Below are 16,071 nucleotides of genomic sequence, written 5' to 3' on the forward strand. Positions count from 1 at the left end.
TTTAGGATGTAAGTTATATGTGGGCTTCTTTGCTCGCTCTCGCTCTGAATTCTTAAAGTTATTGACATTTACAATAGAAAATGTAATGTAAAGAATTTATGTGGGTAGTTGGAAAAATGCTTCGCATTTATAATAAAATCTCATTTTATAATACAATTAAATTTGGTTTGCCCCAAAATTAATAGCATATTTCTAGGCTTAAGTTGAAATAAAATTGAAAATCTTAAAGTTATTGATATTTACCATTTAATAGAAAATGTAATGTAAAGAATTTATGTGGGTGGTTGGAAAAATGCTTTGCATTTATAATAAAATCTCATTTTATAAGAAAATTAAATTTGGGTTGTCCCAAAATTAATAAAATGCTATTAATGTTGGGGCAAAATTAATAGCACTTTTTTAAGATTAGGTTGAAATTAAATTGAAAATCCAAGAATCCTTTAAATTTGATAGAGTTTTATTCGAAACTGAAATAAATTAAATATTTTCTGGATTATAACAAAAATTCCAGTGTTTGCCAAAACACATTCGGTGTTATGAGCAACACCTAGAGGTAGCCTAAAGGTAGGCAAAAATTTTAATTAAATGTTTACAGTAGATAAATTTGTTACTCGATAAAAATCGAGAACAAATGTTGGATATGAACTAACTTTGAAATAGAGCTACTCGTAGAGATCGCCTAAAAGTATGTAAAACGTTTGGTGATTTTTTTTATAGACTATAAATTGGTTTATCTCCTGATGGCTATACCCAAAAGGGACTATTTTCCATGTTTAGAGGTTTGGAAAAATGCTTTACATTTATAAAAAATTGAGTTTGTTTTATCCAAAATTAATTGCATATTTTTAGGATTAACTTACATTGAAATTACATTGAAAATCCTAGAATCCTTAAAACTTTATAAGAGTTTTTTTTTTCGCCTGAAGTAAATTAAATATTTTCTGAATTAAAACAAAAATTCCAGAGTTTCCTAAACACATTCTATACCTCCAACAATGTTATGACCAACGCCTAGAGGTAGCCTAAAGGTATGCAACAATTTTAATTAAAATCTTTATAGTAGGTAAATTTGTTACTCCCCCAATTTCAAAAATAAGTTTTTCGATAAAAATAGAGAACAAATATTTGATATGATCTAAATTTAAAACGAGTGACACGTGAATATCGCCTAAAAGTATGCAACACTTTTAGTGATTTTTTATAGATAGTAAATTGGTTTATCTCTTGATGGCTAGGTAAATTTGTAACTCCCCCATACCGTCAATTACAAAGTGTAGTTTTCGAATAGAGAACAAATGTTTGATATGAACTGAATTTAAAATAGAGCGACACGTGAAGATCACCTAAAAGTATGCATCACTTTTAGTGAATTTTTTATAGATTGTAAATTGGTGTATCTCTTGATAGCTATACCCAAAAGGGGCTATTTTCCATGTTTAAAGGATTGGAAAGAACAAGTTTTTTATTTATAAAAAATTGAATGTTTTTTACCCAAAATTAATTGCATATTTTTAGGATAAAGTTGAAATTAAATTGAAAATCTTAGAATCCTTTGCCTGAACTAAATTAAATATTTTCTGAATTAAAACAAAAATTCCAGAGTTTCCTAAACACATTCTATACCTCCAACAATGTTATGACCAACGCCTAGAGGTAGCCTAAAGGTATGCAACAATTTTAATTAAAATCTTTATAGTAGGTAAATTTGTTACTCCCCCAATTTCAAAGAGAAGTTTTTCGATAAAAATAGAGAACAAATGTTTGATATGATTTAAATTAAAAAAAGAGCGACACGTTAATATCACCTAAAACTATGCAACACCTTTAGTGAATTTTTTTTTATTGATGGGAAATTTGTTTATCTCCCGATGACCAAAATCGGTTATTTGGCATATTTAGAGAATTAGAAAGAACATTGACCTAAGTGAATTTTATTGGATAGAGGTTAATTAAAAGTGGATGTAATTGATTTTGAAGAAAAAAAATACAGATTTTTCATTTTACAAACAATATCTACTTGCCTTTTAACCATAACCAAATATCTTTAAACGATTTTTGATTAAAAATAAAAAAATATTAAAAAAAAATCCTTTATCTTTTAATTATTTTAAGATTCATTTTAAATTTTAATTAAAAAATATTTTGTGAATTTTACTTTTCTGCCGGCGTTTGCTAAACAAACTCACGCCCCCATATTTTTTATTATTTTGAAGCTTTCTAAAACCTTATCTTCTTTTATTAGCCTACACGTTTCCCAAGTCTTATCTCAATTGCAAAGGAAATATTGATTCTAACATTTATTGCATATTTCTATTTACACTGTAAATAAAACCCCCTTCCCACCTTAGCCAAAGTATCCTCACACCTTAGTTAAAGTTTGTGGCAAACGCACTTAGGGCAATCAATCACTACTTCTGCCTATCAGCAAAAATAGATACAACCTCTCTCCAAAAACTTCAAGTAAATTTATCTTTACCAAAAGTTAAATGAACGATTTACCCTATTCCTAACCCCTTGTATGGCACTTTATCTTTTACACTATCTGATATTCCAGTGAACCCTTTTGGCCCTGATAATGAAAAAAAAATTAATAATAAATCTAACCGCAAAGTTAGAACAAAGCAACAAAGGCCGGCCAAGTATTAAATGAACACTTAACCACAAGCTATTATCAGCAATACACTGGAGAAAAGAAGGATTTTTTTTATGAGGGAAATTTATACTAAAATAAAAATAAAATTAATAGTGAAAAAGAAAGAAATATAATTAACATTTTCAAAACTAATAATTATAATAAAACTAATACTGAATAAAATTTTATACCCTTATATAATTAATAATAAAATTAATAATGAAAAAATATAATTATTTGAAAATCTATACTTAATAAAAATAATAAAATTATACTGAAAATACGAAATTCGAATTATAAACAAATTTTGTATTATAAATATTTAAAATAACAAAATATTAAAAAAGTTATTTTTTGTTACTGAAAAATATAACCAAAATTTTGAAAACGTATACTTAACAAGTATATACAGCACTAAGTTCGGCCGGGACGAATCTTAAATACCCACCACCATGAACCAATTATTAGGGTTTCCTTTGAAATTTCAGGAGGACTTGAGGACTTGAGGACACTTCCCGAAGATAAATTTAAAAATTTCACCTATGAGGACTATATCAGATTCTGGATTTATAAGAACCATTTTTGTTTGAGTTTTAGAGGGATCATTAACATCTCTTGTAAGTGTACAAGAAAATAATAAAATAACGTCTTGATTTGGAATCTTAAATCTGTAGAAGTAAAATCTGGAAATTTTACATTGAGTCTCAAGCAATTTTCATGATCAGTGAGCCTTCTACACCCTCAAGAAGTGAAGTCGGTCTATATGGAGGCATTACCAAATGGACCGATAAAAACTTAATCCGATACACGTTTTTGTGAACCTAAAATACCAGAATATTTACAATTTCAGGCAAATCAAATAAAAACTACGGTTTCTAGAAACCCAAGGAGTTAAATCGGGAGATCGTTCTTGTGGGGGCTATACTAAAATATGGACCGATACTCACCGTTTTCGGCACACCTCTTTATGACCCGAAAATACCTCTAGATTCCCAATTTCAGGCAAATAGGATGAAAACTTCGGATTCTAGAAGCCCACGAAGTAAAATCGGGAAATCGGTCTATATGGGGGCTATACCAAAATATGGACCGATACTCACCATTTTCGGCACACGTATTTGTGGTCCTACAATACCTCTAAATTTCCAATTTCAGGTAAATTGAATAAAAACTGCGGTTTCTATAAGCCCAAGAAGTAAAATCGGGAGATCGGTCTATATGGGGGCTATACCAAAATATGGACCGATACTCACAATTTTTGGCACACGTATTTGAGGTCCTACAATACCTCTAGATTTCCAATTTCAAGTAAACTGCGGTTTCTATAAGCCCAAGAAGTAAAATCGGGAGATCGGTCTATATGGGGGCTATACTAAAATATGGACCGATACTCACCGTTTTCGGCACACCTCTTTATGACCCAAAAATACCTCTAGATTTCCAATTGCAGGCAAATAGGATGAAAACTTCGGAATCTAGAAGCCCACGAAGTAAAATCGGGAAATCGGTCTATATGGGGGCTATACCAAAATATGGACCGATACTCACCATTTTCGGCACACGTATTTGTGGTCCTACAATACCTCTAAATTTCCAATTTCAGGTAAATTGAATAAAAACTGCGGTTTCTATAAGCCCAAGAAGTAAAATCGGGAGATCGGTCTATATGGGGGCTATACCAAAATATGGACCGATACTCACCATTTTCGGCACACGTATTTGTGGTCCTACAATACCTCTAAATTTCCAATTTCAGGTAAATTGAATAAAAACTGCGGTTTCTATAAGCCCAAGAAGTAAAATCGGGAGATCGGTCTATATGGGGGCTATACCAAAATATGGACCGATACTCACAATTTGTGGCACACGTATTTGTGGTCCTACAATACCTCTAGATTTCCAATTTCAGGCAAATTGGATAAAAACTTCGATTTCTATAAGCCCAAGACCCCAAATCGGGAGGTCGGTTTATGTGCGGACTATATCAAAACCTAGACCGATATAGCCCATCTTCGAACTTGACCTGCCTGCAGACAAAAGACGAGTTTGTGCAAAATTTCAGCACGATTGCTTCATTATTGAAGACTGTAGCGTGATTACAACAGACAGACAGACGGCCAGACGGACATGGTTATATCGTATTAGAATTTCTACCTGATCAAGAATATATATACTTTATATAGTCGGAAATCGATATTTCGATGTGTTACAAACGCCATTCTATGGTGGTGAGTATAAAAAAAAAAAAATAAATACAACCCACCAAACAAAGCGTCGCCAAAAAAGTAGTTAAAATGTTCGTTTTGGATCCGGAAGTGGTGCCAAATTGACGCAGAAGCGATGGCTTGTCATAGCATGGGTGTCCACCATTTCAACAGCCGCTGCACTGAATTTGCATCACTTCTTAAGGTGTGAGGCAAATTCAGTGTTTTGGATGTGAATTAAGATTTTTTTTGATATTTTGACAAATAAATAATTAATTTTTTTTTATGATTTTTTATGCATTATAACGCTTGTCTGGAACGTTTGTCATCAAATATTTTCAAAAATTTTCGATAAATAATTTAGAATTTTTTTTCGGCTAAATTTAAATAATTTGTACCATTTTATTAATACTTACTCTGTTTTGAACCGATTTGAAACAATGAAATTTTAAATTGCCAATTAAAAATATGAAAAAAGCGAGTTATAACAAAATTGACTCAAATGAACTTCCTGTGCAGTTAAAATAAAGAACATCTTTGGGAGGGCATTTTTGGAAGTTCTTTTAAAATTATACCTTGAGAAGAACTTGCAATTTTTTTTTGCTGGGAATTAATTGTAAAAAAATTATTTAAAATTTTAAACTACAAAATAATAAGGAAAAATTAAATTCTTGGAAATTTTTTGCTTACAATAAAATAATATTTTTTTTTTTTTTTAAGAAAAAAATACTGAAAAATACTAAATATTTTAAAAAATTTTATTAATTCTGAAAAAAAATTAAATTTATTTGAAAATTTATACTTAAAAAAGTAATAAAACTAATACTGAAAACATAATCTCAATTACTTAAAAACAAAAAAATAAATAAAATTAATACAACAAAAATTTATTTAAAATTTTATACAAAAAAATAATAAGGAAAAAATTAACCCTCTAATGCCCAAGCCCGCCTTTAGGCGGCCTTCATTTAATAAGGAAGCTTTTAGTAAAACACACCTTAAGACATCAAAAATGGGCAAAATAAAAAGAAAACTTATTTGAAACTATTCAAGAGGCTTTGCAGCATATGCTGCATTTTACAATATAAATTTGTCTTGCTTTGTTCTCGTGCTTTTGTGTCGTTAACATTGACAATTTAATCAGCTGGCAAAAAATTGGGGCATTAGAGGGTTAAATTCTTCGAAATTTTTTACTTACAATAAAATACAGTGAAACACCTCTGAAAGGTGGACAGCCACAGTCGCCTAAATTTTGTCCACTTATGATAGGTTAATTTTAATTTGTTAATATAGCAAACGTCCCCAGACAATTGTCCATATTTGGGAGGTGTCCGGTTTTCTAGAGTGTCCAAGTTTGAGAGGTTTCACTGTAATAATATTAAAATTTTATACTAAAAAATAATAAGGAAGAAATTAAATTCTTGGAAATTTTTTACTTACAATAAAATACAGTGAAACCTCTGAAAGGTGGGTAGCCACGGTCGCTTAAATTTTGCCAAGTAATAAGGCATAATATGCTAAGAGATCTACAAAATATAAAAATGGTAGTGCATTTTGGAAATTTTGAGGCTGTATTTAGGAAATTTAAAATAGGCTTGTGTACCTAAGTTTCCCAGCAAACAAACTAACCCAGCACCTTAAAATTTCTAGACATCTGCAAAAAAAGCGGGAGGATAGTACATATACTTAAAACAAATACATATTAATAATTACATGATTTTGTCATTTTCTTTCACTGTACATCGTCATTGTATTAGAAGGCCATAATGTCAGTCAGTTGACTACCTTCCTTTTGTGAAAACTAACAACGAATAATTGATGTTAATAAACTTGAACTTAACCATCAATGCTCATTTCATCGACATTACTCAACTAACTAAAATGAAATAAAATAAAAGGCCATAATGACCACAATGGGCCATAGACATTACATGCGATAATATTTTTGGGGCAATTGTTTTAACTTGTACGTTTCTGAGAATTCACAATATAAAAAATAGGTGGGGGAAAACCTTAGCATTTATTGATAAGAAAAACCAACAGAAAACAAATCATAAAATTCCTATATCTATTGGGGCACACATAAACTCGTAGTGATAATTTATATATTGCTTTATCAGCGAGAAAAAAAGAAAAAAAAAATATTTGGGGAAAATATTACAGCTGTATTTATATATGTTAACGTTATAATTTCTTTCTTTATTGATAATGAAACCTAATAAAATTGCTTGGAGTTAATATTGATTATAATTATATTAGATTCTTTTCCAAAAAAAAAATAAAACACATTTATTATGAGTAAGAAATTATCAATTTTTTATACATTATTATTTTTATCTTATTTTGTTTTGGACATTTTGTTTCAATAGAATTGACACAACTCTTTGTTCTGATAACATTTTAATTAATTTTTATTTTTTTGTTCATAGAAATGAAACAAAATATGACTTCTGAATTGCTAAACAAAGACTATGAAAATCTAACGAGGGGGAATCTGACGTTACCAAATATGTCCATCTTAAACTCAGTATGACTTTAAGGACATTATTATAAATTTTTTTCTTAAAAATACACAAATTTTCTTTAGCCAGAAAGAAAGAGTTGATTATATTAAATATATATATATTTTTTTTAAATTCCTCGCTTTCGAAATTTTGCAAGTTGGTAATAATATCCGGCCAAAATGTGGTGTACAATTTTTAATAAAACTAAGTAATATTTAGGTGGATTGCTACTGAATATTAAATAGAATAATATTAAGAAATATTAAATATTTATTAAGGAATATTAAATAAGAGTTTTTTCTTTCTTTCTAGGTATTTTGAAATTACTACTGAAAACACTTTTAAAATTTTGTAAGTATTGAATTTATGAAAATTAAGTTCTTTATTATATTTGAAGCCTTCTAAAACTAAAATTATGAGACAATTTTCTATAGAAATAAAATTTTGGCAAAATTTCTATAGATATAAAATTTTGCAAAAATTTTCAATAGAAATAAAATTTTGCAAAAATTTTCTATAAAAATTAAAATTTTGACAAAAATTTTCTATTGAAATAACATTTTGGCAAGATTTTCTATACAAAATAAAATTTTGACAAAATTATCTATACGAAATAAAATGTTGACAAAATTTTCTATAGAAATTAAATTTTGACAAAATTTTCTATAGAAATAAAATTTTGACAAAATTTTCAATAGAAATAAAATTTTTGAGAAAATTTTCTATAGAAATAAAATTTTGAGAAAATTTTCTATAGAAATAAAATTTTTGAGAAAATTTTCTATAGAAATAAAATTTTGAGAAAATTTTAAATAGAAATAAAAATTTTTGAGAAAACTTTCTATAGAAATAAAATTTTGCGAAAATTTTAACAAAATTTTCTATAGAAATAAAATTTTGTCAAACTTTTCTATAGAAATAAAATTTTGACACAATTTTCTATAGAAATAAAATTTTGACAAAATTTTCTATAGAAATAAATCTTTGACAAAATTTTCTATAGAAATATAATTTTGAAAAAAATTTTCTATAGAAAGACAATTTTTGAGGAAATTTTCTATAGAAATAAAATTTTAAGAAAATTTTCTATAGAAATAAAATTTTGAAAAAATTTTCTATAGAAATAAAATTTGGACAAAATATTCGATAGAAATAAAATTTTTACAAACTTTTCTATAGAATTACAATTTTGACAAAATTTTCAGCTCAAAGAAAATTTTCTATAGGAATAAAATTTTTGAGAAAATTTTATATAGAAATAAAATTTTGAGAAATTTTTGACCAAATTTTCTATAGAAATAAATTGTTTACAAAATTTTCTATGAAAATAAAACTTTGACTAAATTTTCTATAGAAATAAAATCTTTGAGAAAATTTTCTTTAGAAATAAAATTTTGCAAAAATTTTTATAGAAATAAAATTTTGCAAAAATTTTCTATAGCAATAAAATTTTGACACAATTTTCTACAGAAATAAAATTTTGTAAAAATTTTCTATAGAAATAAAATTTTGACAAAATTTTGTAGAAACTAAATTTTGATAAAATTTTTATAGAAACTAAATTTTGATAAAATTTTCTATAGAAATAAAATTTTGAGAAATTTTCTATAGAAATAAAATTTTGAGATATTTTCTATAGAAATAAAATTTTGACAAAATTTTCTATAGAAATAAAATTTTGACAAAAATTTTTATAGAAACTAAATTTTTTTTTGTTTGTTATTGTTGGCTTCACTTCAATCGTTATTGTTGTTTTTTTGTTTTTTGATCTCAGCTTAAAGCCATGCATTGACTAAACTACAAGAGTAGCTTAACCAACAGAGGAAAAGTATGCTTGTCAAATTTATTTGGGCAAAGCCCTATAGACTGCAAGATGGTTGGATGTACAGCTGTTTCGGAATTACCACATTCCTCATCAGCATCCTCTACTTGCAGCAAAACTATCAACCAATTATCAGAATAAATTCGGGTAATTCACTCAACCCACCGTGAACTACACTTGAACCTCCCGAAAAAGGGTTTGATAGTCGGCTACTGCCTAAACAAATTTGCCAGCATATCTCTTTTCCTTTGCCAAACTCAAATCATCGATTTGTATGTATTTGGCTGGGTTTGTTTTTGAGCGTGCTTCCTCTATCTTCATTCGTTTTGTTTGTTATTGTTGGCTTCACTTCAATCGTTATTGTTGTTTTTTTGTTTTTTGATCTCAGCTTAAAGCCATGCATTGACTAAACTACAAGAGTAGCTTAACCAACAGAGGAAAAGTATGCTTGTCAAATTTATTTGGGCAAAGCCCTATAGACTGCAAGATGGTTGGATGTACAGCTGTTTCGGAATTACCACATTCCTCATCAGCATCCTCTACTTGCAGCAAAACTATCAACCAATTATCAGAATAAATTCGGGTAATTCACTCAACCCAACGTGAACTACACTTGAACCTCCCGAAAAACAGCTGTACATCCAACCATCTTGCAGTCTATAGGGCTTTGCCCAAATAAATTTGACAAGCATACTTTTCCTCTGTTGGTTAAGCTACTCTTGTAGTTTAGTCAATGCATGGCTTTAAGCTGAGATCAAAAAACAAAAAAACAACAATAACGATTGAAGTGAAGCCAACAATAACAAACAAAACGAATGAAGATAGAGGAAGCACGCTCAAAAACAAACCCAGCCAAATACATACAAATCGATGATTTGAGTTTGGCAAAGGAAAAGAGATATGCTGGCAAATTTGTTTAGGCAGTAGCCGACTATCAAACCCTTTTTCGGGAGGTTCAAGTGTAGTTCACGTTGGGTTGAGTGAATTACCCGAATTTATTCTGATAATTGGTTGATAGTTTTGCTGCAAGTAGAGGATGCTGATGAGGAATGTGGTAATTCCGAAACAGCTGTACATCCAACCATCTTGCAGTCTATAGGGCTTTGCCCAAATAAATTTGACAAGCATACTTTTCCTCTGTTGGTTAAGCTACTCTTGTAGTTTAGTCAATGCATGGCTTTAAGCTGAGATCAAAAAACAAAAAAAGAAACTAAATTTTGATAAAATTTTCTATATAAATAAAATTTTGACAAAATTTCTTATAGAAATAAAATTTTGAGAAATTGTTGACCAAATTTTCTATAGAAATAAATTGTTTATAAAATTTTCTATAAAAATAAAATGTTGACCAAATTTTTTATAGAAATAAAATTTTTGAGAAAATTTTCCATAAAAAGAAAATTTTTGAGAAAATTTTCGTTAGAAATAAAATTTTTGAGAAAATTTTTATAGAAATAAAATTTTGCCAAACTTTTCTATAGAAATAAAATTTTGACATAATTTTCTATAGAAAGAAAATTTGACAACATTTTCTATATAAATAGATTTTGAGAAAATTTTCTATAGAAATAACGTTTTTACAAAATTTTCTATAGAAATAAAATTTTGACAAAATTTTCTATAGAAAAAAAATTTTCTATAGAAATAAAATCTTGACAAAGTTTTCTATAGAAATAAAATTTTGACAAATTTTTCTATAGAAATAAAATTTTGACAAAATTTTCTGTAGAAATAAAATTTTGACAAAGTTTTCTATAGATATAAAATTTTGACAAAATTTTCTATAGAAATAAAATTTTTACAAACTTTTCTATAGAATTACAATTTTGACAAAATTTTCAGCAGAAAGAAAATTTTCTATAAGAATAAAATTTTTGAGAAAATTTTCTATAGAAATAAAATTTTGAGAAATTTTTGACCAAATTTTCTATAGAAATAAATTGTTTACAAAATTTTCTATGAAAATAAAATTTTGACTAAATTTTCTATAGAAATAAAATTTTTGACAAAATTTTCTATAGAACTAAAAATTTTGACAAAATTTTCTATAGAAATAAAATTTTGACAAAATTCTCTATAGAAATAAAAATTTTGACAAAATTTTCTATAGAAATAAAATGTTGACAAAATTTTTTATAGAAATTAAATTTTGACAAAATTTTCTATAGAAATAAAATTTTATCTTAATTTACAAATAAATATTATTCGAGTTATATGGACAAATTAGATTAAGGAACTTGGTTAATAGAATTTAAAAGAAAACGCCATATACAAATCTATACACGTGTCCATATAGCTCGAATAATAATTAATTGTAAATTAAGATATAATGCATTTGGACGTTAATCGCCTGTTTCAGTACCAGGCTAACATGAAAAATAAGAAATAAAATTTTGACGAAATTGTCTATAGAAATAAAATTTTCTATAGAAATAAAACTTTGAGCAAATTTTCTATAGAAATAAAATTTTGACAAAATTTTCTATAGAAATAAAGCCCAACACATTTCCCAAGCCAAAAGTAAAAAATTTACATTTTTGCATTAAACAGTGTCGCCTAAATATATGCAAGAATTTTTTATGTTCATACTAAACAATGTTTCTATTGATTATTTACTGTTTTCCATTTCCCTATAAGTATGTAAATGACATTTCATTACTACGTTTAAGCCATAATAGACAATTTTGTTTACACAATTGAAAATTAGAAAATAAATTTTTGAAAAAAAAACTTTCTACACTGAAAAAAAGCATACTCGGTTCCAAAGATTTTGTCTTTAAAAAATTTGGTATTGATTCCGAGCCAAAGAAGCGGAGAATACAAGTAAGGATACTTTTAAGACACAAGTCTCTTTTAAATTTAGGTTTTGTGTACTTGCTTCTAGGAAGCAAATTTTAATTTTTCGCTTTCTCAGCTTTGTTTCTTCATATGCTATCAAAGTCCTTTAAAAACGAGTTAACGGCAACTTTATTTTCCAAATTAGGACTCGACTTCCAGTAGAAATTATACTATGTTTGAAGTAAAAAACTTCTTTAAAATAAAGTTTTGAAAAACATGTGCTATATTTGAACGATTTTTTGCTTTGAAGTCAAGATGCAAAAAGACAACAAATTTAAAGACAATTTCATTAAATTTAAAGAATTTTTCTGAATTATTAAAGTCAAGTTGACCTTAGCCTATAAATTTTTTCTTTCATGTTAAGATACCCATTTTTAAGTCAAATCACTTAATTCTAAGGACAATACGACTTCATTGAAAAGTTTATCGACTTTTGGACAAGGAAAATAACTTTATTTTAGAGAAATGCGTCTTCTATTCTAAGCAAAATTTGTATTTGTATTTTAAAGACATGAAATCTTTGACCTTACGACAATATTTTTTTCAGTGTATAGAAATAAAATTTTCTATAGAAATAAAATTTTGACATAATTTACTATAGAAATATTTTCTATATATTATTGACTAAAAATATCTCAATGTAGTTTCCATGTTCAGTACTTTTTATTTCCAACGTATACACTTGTCATAACAAGTCAATGATCATTTCCAAAAAGACCATGGGAAAACCACAATTTATGATAAATGAAATGTCGAGAATTTCAATGGATTTTCTCATTCTCTTAAACCGAAAATTGTGACAAAATATTCTCTGACGAAACAATAAATCATAATACACCATACCCTTATTAAGAAAATTAATTCTTTAATGTCATGTAGACAAAATACAATGTCATGCCATTGTCTTCATCATTGCCATCAATGTGATGAAGGAAATCATTTACAAGTCGGTGAGATAAAAAACGACAAATAGGACTATAAAGTAGAATAATTAAATGCTTCGAACTCAATTCATGTCCCCAGCCCAAAAGTATACTAGGATTTTTTTTTTTTTTTTGAGATTAAACAATGTCGCCTAAATGTATGCAATAATTTTGTTTTACTCAAACTTAACATCCATTTGTTTGTGTGTTTTTTTTACTGTCTTTCGTTTCGCTTTATAGATTTTTTCCGGTGGCAAGTGTAAGTCCGTTTCCTCTACATCCAAGCCATAACACAAAATAAAATCTTCTTCATTTCTAAATTTTATTATAACTAAGTACTGTAATATATTTCCATGCAACTTTGTTTTAATGTCTTTTCAATGGATGAAGTCATCAAAATTAGGAGAGTCTAGCAAAACATTTTAAAATTATCTTGGACTTATGTATTTGACTTTGAACCTTGTAAAATTTTTGCATACTTTCGGGGTGGTGGAAAATATGCCAATGAAAATCAAAACCTAAGGAACTTTAACATATGGCAACTAAAAAAAAATACAAAATATTATCACAGAGAATTGGGAAAATAAAGCCTTGCTCTCGAAAAGAAATGTCTAAAGATTTTACCAATAAAATATGCATATCTTCAAATAATCCTTAATTCCTGTGTCCGCTAAGCACATCTTAGGAATATTTTTATACCCTCCACCATAGGATGGGGGTATATTAACTTTGTCATTCCGTTTGTAACACATCGAAATATTGCTCTAAGACCCCATAAAGTATATATATTCTGGGTCGTGGTGAAATTCTGAGTCGATCTAAGCATGTCCGTCCGTCCGTCCGTCTGTCCGGCTGTCCGTCCGTCTGTGGAAATCACGCTAACTTCCGAACGAAACTAGTTATCGACTTGAAACTTGGCACAAGTAGTTGTTATCGATGTAGGTCGGATGGTATTGAAAATGGGCCATATCGGTCCACTTTTACGTATAGCCCCCATATAAAGGGACCCTCAGATTTGGCTTGTGGAGCTTCTAACAGAAGCATATTTCATCCGATCCGGCTGAAATTTGGTATATGGTGTTGGTATATGGTCTCTAACAACCATGCAAAAATTGGCCCACATCGGTCCATAATTATATATAGCCCCCATATAAACCGATCCCCAGATTTGGCTTGCGGAGCCTTCCGGAGCAGCAAAATTTATCCGATCCGGTTGAAATTTGGTACGTGGTCTAAGTATACGGTCTCTAACAACCATGCAAAAATTGGTCCATATCGGTCCATAATTATATATAGCCCCTATATAAACCGATCCCCAGATTTGACCTCCGGAGCCTCTTGGAGGGGCAAAATTCATCCGATCGGGTTGAAATTTGGTACCTGATGTTAGTATACGGTCTCTAACAACCATGCAAAAATTGGTCCATATCGGTCCATAAATATATATAGCTCCCATATAAACCGATCCCCAGATTTGACCTCCGGAGCCTCTTGGAGGAGCCAACTTCATCCTACCCGATTGAAATTTGGTACGTGGTGTTAGTATATGGTCTCTAACAACCATGCAAAAACTGGTCCATATCGGTCCATAATTCTATATAGCTTCCATATAAACCGATCCCCAGATTTGACCTCCGGAGCCTCTTGGAGGGGCAAAATTCATCCGATCCGTTTGAAATTGGGTACCTGATGTTAGTATACGGTCTCTAACAAGCATGCAAAAATTGGTCCATATCGGTCCATAATTATATATAGCTCCCATATAAACCGATCCCCAGATTTGAACTCTGGAGCCTCTTGGACGAGCAAAATTCATCCGATCCAATTGAAATTTAGTACGTGGTGTTAGTATATGGTCTCTAACAACCATGCAAAAATTGGTCCATATCGGTCGATAATTATATATAGCTCCCATATAAACCGATCCCCAGATTTGACCTCCGGAGCCTCTTGGAGGAGCAAAAGTCATCCGATGCGGTTGAAATTTGGTACATTTCGTTAGTATATGGCCTCTAACAGCCATGTAAAAATTGTCAAATTTTATTACTATAGAAACTTTTGTCAAAATTTCATTTCTATAGAAAGTTTTGTAAAAAGTTTATTTCTATAGCAATGTTTGTCAACATTTTATTTCCATAGAAAATTTTGTCAAAATTTTATTTCTATAGAAAATTTTGTAAAAAATTTATTTCTATAGAAAATTTTGTCAACATTTTATTTCTATAGACAATTTTGTCAACATTTTATTTCTATAGAACATTTTGTCAACATTTTATTTCTATAGAAAATTTTGTCAACATTTTATTTCTATAGAAAATTTTGTCAAAATTTTATTGCTATAGAAAATTTTGTCAACATTTTACTTCCATAGAAAATTTTGTCAACATTTTATTTCTATAGAAAATTTTGTCAAGTTTTTATTTCTATAGAAAATTTTTTCAAAATTTTATTTCTATAGAAAATTTTGTCAAACTGAATTATATACGTATTTAATCGACCTTTTTTTTTGTTTAATATATACCCCTTATGGACTAACTTACAATTTAGAAGACAGTGTTAAAAGTTTTACGATACCTTGCCATCGGCAAGCCTTTAGTAGAAGTTCCTACGCAATCCATGGTGGAGGGTACATAAGATTCGGCCTGGCCGAACTTACGGCCGTATATACTTGTTTTTGCTTCTTTTAGTTTTTTATTGAATTTTTTTTGAATTTTTGAATTTTTGAATTTTTTTTTATTGAAGCTATCGACTTGAAACTTGGCACAAGTAGTTGCTATTGATGTAGGTTGGATGGTATTGCAAATGGGCCATATCGGTCCACTTTTACGTATAGCCCCCATATAAACGGACCCACAAATTTGGCTTGCGATTGCTCTAAGAGAAGCAAATTTCATCCGATCCGGCTGAAATTTGGCACGTGGTGTTAGTATATAGTCTCTAACCACCATGCAAAAATTGGTCCACATCGGTCCACTTTTACGTATAGCCCCCATATAAACGGACCCCCAAATTTGGCTTGCGAATCCTCTAAGAGAAGCAAATTTCATCCGATCCGGCTGAAATTTGGTACATGGTGTTAGTATATGGTCTTCAACAACCATGCAAAAATTGGTCCACATCGGTCCATAATTATATATAGCCCCCATAT

The 16,071-nt window shown here is 29.0% G+C and overlaps 1 protein-coding gene across 7 annotated transcripts in view; it reads left to right on the forward strand.

The window, feature by feature from the left end:
- LOC142223451 (uncharacterized) overlaps positions 1 to 16,071 on the forward strand; it is a 258,785-nt gene that overhangs the window by 115,121 nt on the left and 127,593 nt on the right. Inside the window, exon 3 of one of the 7 annotated variants that reach the window (XM_075293337.1) lies at positions 7,653 to 7,691. The exons of the other annotated variants lie outside the window; for them this stretch is intronic. The gene's annotated coding sequence lies outside the window, so the exon portion shown is untranslated. The remainder of the gene's footprint in view (positions 1 to 7,652; positions 7,692 to 16,071) is intronic. 7 annotated transcript variants of the gene reach the window in all.

This window comes from Haematobia irritans, chromosome 2 (genome assembly GCF_050003625.1).
Source record: "Haematobia irritans isolate KBUSLIRL chromosome 2, ASM5000362v1, whole genome shotgun sequence".
Classification (NCBI taxonomy): domain Eukaryota; kingdom Metazoa; phylum Arthropoda; class Insecta; order Diptera; family Muscidae; genus Haematobia; species Haematobia irritans.